Here is a 4,728-nt window from a genome sequence, read left to right as displayed (position 1 = left end):
TAATGTTCCGAATTAATATTTTCACGTATTGTTCTCTTACTAGTAAAAAGGTTTACCTGGGCACTTCAACTTGACTACCCGAAGCAAGACACTGGAGCACTCATATCGTCTATACGTTTATTGCAGAGGTAGCAAACAGGGTGACATATGTGGTCAAGGTTCCAGCATGTTGATATAAAAGTGCATATCTGTTGTGATACTGCCATTTAATGACCTGCAATTACACTTTTATTACCTAGTAATAGTAACAGTTATTAAATGATTTTGTCCAGAACAAAGCCAAAGAGGTGCAAATGTAAAAGCATAATATCTTTCCACCTTGTATTCATAATTTCTCTTAGAATATTCTAATATTGTCCTGATGTCAGTAGCATACAGTAGTTGACTATTAGTGACATGACGAGGGTCCTGTCCATCAACAATTCCCAACCACATACTGTAACTCCATGGTACATCCCAAAGAGTTAAGCTGGAATAAGCATGATAACACACACACACACACACACACCACACAGAGACACAGACAAACACGCACTGCACAGATATAGAAACGCTGACATGTGTGTGGAAACCATCTTATCTCAGCTGTAAGGGTGATATAGGCTACTAATGCACATATGGAATCCTCAGGATTCCTACCATGCTGTAAGGTTAAACCACGTTGTGGTTAAACCACATTGTGGTTTCCATTTAGCAGTTACGTAATATGCCTCTATAGAAAGACAGGCAACCTGATTCTTTGTTCACAGCACTTTGTCTCACCACTGATCTTTCCTTTGAGTTGAATTAATCTTAAAGTGCCCCAGGGTTGCTTATATTACCTCACTCTAAGATGTGTATATTGTGTTGCTAATTACACATATGCATTTGTGTAGTATTTCCTCACTCCCATGTGTGGCAGTCACCTGTTGTTGCATGATGTTGCCATGTAATGGCCTGCCATAACACCTTGCCTAGTAATCACAGTTATTACATGATGTTGTACTATCTATAACAGAAAGTGTCATTAAATGTTAAACGTTGACTGTAGACAGCTGTTAATTTTTCGTGGTTCTTGTTGATTTGACAGAACAGTGAGGTTACCCCCCCTTCCATATGTGTTATAGAACAGGCTTGGAAGGGAGTGTCAAGATGGATCAAGATGGAGGAGACAAACCTTGAATTAGGACTAAAAATATGGCCTTTGATTGGGGTTTGTCACACTGCTCTGATACATAGTATGTGATTAGCTTTTCTACCTACCTACCTATCTACAGTATGCAACACTCCCTTGAACAATTTTGATGTCATAGTTACACATAAACAACCTAGGACACAGGAGGATTCATTTTTTAAGAATGCCATCAGACAGCATTTTGAAGATTTGTCATGTAGAGTCAAACATATTTCCCCTTCCCACTGAGTGCTACCTAAACCCCTGTGGCGATGCATCCATTTATGAACAAGCAGTGGATTTAATTCAATGCAGCAGCTGCTCAACCATAAACGTTCTTTCTGGGAAGACAAGCTGGTGGCTGAAGGGCAAGCACCATGCTGGTCCGGTAAGTTTGAGGGGGGGGGCACAGATGTAACAGCTGTGGTCTGAGAATTGAATTAAGGAAGGTGAAGATAAAAGATGGTACCTGCTGGTTGGCAGTGGGTGTTAACTCTTTGGGCTGCTGTACCTTAACTGGAGAACAACTCTGATCTTATGTATTGTTATGATTGGGAAATGTTTCCACAAATAATTAAGTTACTTGCTTGGATGACAAATTAAGATTCAGCCCATTAAGTAAGAAGGTTATGAAACATGTCCCTTACTATAGCCTAAACAGTGAAAAGGGCTAATGCACACCTTCAAAGATGTACTGTAGACAGGTGCGTAGGACAACGTCCAAGACTTGGCATACAAAAAGAGGTCCCGCACACTGTCCTCACTGGCAAACTCAACTTTATTAGAGAAGGACCTTCGTCCTGATTTTAATTTTAATATGTAACATTAAGATATCAAAATGATATGCACTGGGCTACTGATTAAAATGTCAGATTTATTTAACGTGTGCCAACGGTCTAAATCCAAAATTTGAGCCTGCTTCCGATATTGTGCACCCAGTTGGATTGTATAAAGGCACTAAAGAAAGTCAAGTTGCGTCACTGTTTTCAGTGGCCTTATAGTTTAGACAGGTGTTTGCACTGCAGTAGACCAGGGTTCAAAACCACCCTGTGCAATAAATACAAAAATACACTGCAGACAGTTGAAATCGATCGCAATTGCATTGCCAGCCTTAATATCTCACTAGTAAATGTTGTGTAAAGCATAGTTTACACTTCAACTCCCACATAATACTTTACCAATGGCCTAGTAAATGCTTTAAAACTACTTGAATTCATCATGAATTACAGTATTATAAAGTGTTTATAAAGCATCTATTAACCCACTTAGTAACCATTTGTGCATGTCTAATTCATTACATAAATGATAAATAAATGCATGCATAAAGTACTTATAAATAGTTATAAACAACCTGATGAACCATGAACAACTCATGAAAAACTTGTTTGTAATTGATATGATAGGTAATTTACAAATGGTAAATACATTGTTTATGAAAAAACAGTGAATAAACACATTTTATATTAGCTTATTAATGAAGAATAACAATTTTATAAATGTGTTAAAAATGTGCTTACTAATGTGTAATAATGAATGAATAACACTTTAGAAATTATGAATTAAGTACTTAATAAATGCTTTATAGTGTACACTTATTATAAAGTGTTACCAGGGTATTTAGATGTTTTATTTTAATTATTGCATTATTGCCTCGTCACAGGGTGAAGGATATATTTTGGTCGTGAGTTTTGGTCGGTTGGTTCTTTAGTAGGATTACGCAAAAACGACTAGACAGATTTTCACTGAATTCTGTGGAGCGGTGTAGCATGGGTTAACTTAGAACATTCATTTTGGAGCAGCTCCAAATCACTGGGCGGATACACGGATGCCCATTTCTCTTCACTTCATCTTTAGGTCTTCTGTACTGCCAGATGAAGCAGGACTTAACAGTAATGGAGTTGCCTGCTCTGGTGCAGGTTCAATTCCTTTTTAATGGGCAGAGCCCTGTGCTGTCTGAGCACCCTTTCTAGTTCACCGTTAAAATCTGGGACATATCCAGGAACAGATTAAGGCGGGGACACATCACCCAAAACGGGGACTGTCCTCGGAATTCGGGGACATCTGGTCACCCTATAACTTTCCAGATAAGACAAGACACAACTGACACATGAGCGGACAGCTTAGCTCACATCAAGCTGGCTTAGGTCTAGTGTCCAGCCAGTGAGGGGATGCACTGAACCTATTATTTATTTCTTACTTCAAGGGTCCATCTCCTCACTGTCTTAGGGTGTATTCACACAGACACTATTTAGTGCGCACCAAACGAGCTTTGGGCCCAAGAGCGCTTCGTTTAGGCCTGTGTGAACACAGCAATCGCACTCAGGTGCGCACCAAAACAGCTGCACCGAGACCCTCCAGAAGGGGTGCTTCAACCGAATTGTTGTGCACACCAGTTATGGTGTGAAAGCGCGCAACCTCGGACCGACGCAACTACCTTGTGCACGCCACATGTTTGACCTAAAAAGTTTTTCATGACGCTCTTGCACCCGCCCCCAGAAAGATATTGACCAATGACAGCACTGAGCCTTTTCATGTGACTTGTGGTGCTGCATTTGGACCAGAGTAAAGAAAGTGCTGTGTGAAAGCGAATCGCAGTAGCTGAGGATGAAAACAATGTATTATTTTTGCTTTTGGTGCGCATCAATGGTGCACACTAACATATGTGAATACGCCCTTAGTGGTCACAGGTTATTTTTGTACCACCAGTTTGTAGATGGGCCTGAGTTGAACGAGATTGTGGTCAGTCCGTCTGAGCGGGAACGAACACTTCAAGCCACAAGGGCTGATGCTTCATTAGTGGTGGATATCATGTTTACTATCAATGTTTTGCCTCTTGATTATCTCATGGCTCCATCGGATAGCAGGTCACAAACATGGAGTTAGGCCAACAAAAATGCCTGATATGTTTTTGTAGTGAGCAGTGTTTTGGGACTACCCAATTATCCTTGTTGTTGATTCATACAAACGCTTTGAATTTACAAATATGTACAAGTATTGAAATGTTAATTTGATTGGGTTTGGCTTTGCTTGGACATGAGTGGTTATTATGGAGGCTTACAGGCAGTTATCTCTGGGCAAACACACATGCTACTGTACAGTACGTCTCGTGAGTAACAGCCAGGGCTCAGTGGCCTGGCATTTCTTTTTATTTTATTTGGACCAGACCGACAAAATTATTTTTGGAAGGTTTCTTACATTCTGTGGATTACACAGGAAACAACAAAATCCTTTTTTAGGATTTTTGTTTTACTTCTCAAGCCCCAACAGTAAGTCCTTTATCCCTCAAGCCAAGTCTTGGTTTTAAACAATAATGTTTTTCCACTGCTTCCTCAGTGGTACTCTACAGCTGCCACATTACAACACAGTAGTGATGGAACATTCTCTTTCCATTTCATTTATTTCATGGTTGATTTGTTATTTATCTGCTATAGTATCTCTTCATGTGAGTCACAATCTGCTGTATACTCTATTGAGGCAAACTAGGGAAAGTGGAAGATCAAGATAATTAGTAAGGGAGTAAGGGAATTCATGAATGAATACATAGGCTGTTGTTATTGCTGGATATGCTGTAATTT

Source organism: Borostomias antarcticus (genome assembly GCF_949987555.1).
Source record: "Borostomias antarcticus genome assembly, chromosome: 4".
Classification (NCBI taxonomy): domain Eukaryota; kingdom Metazoa; phylum Chordata; class Actinopteri; order Stomiiformes; family Stomiidae; genus Borostomias; species Borostomias antarcticus.
The sequence above is the reverse complement of the archived record's forward strand: the minus strand, read 5'-3'. Positions refer to the sequence as shown.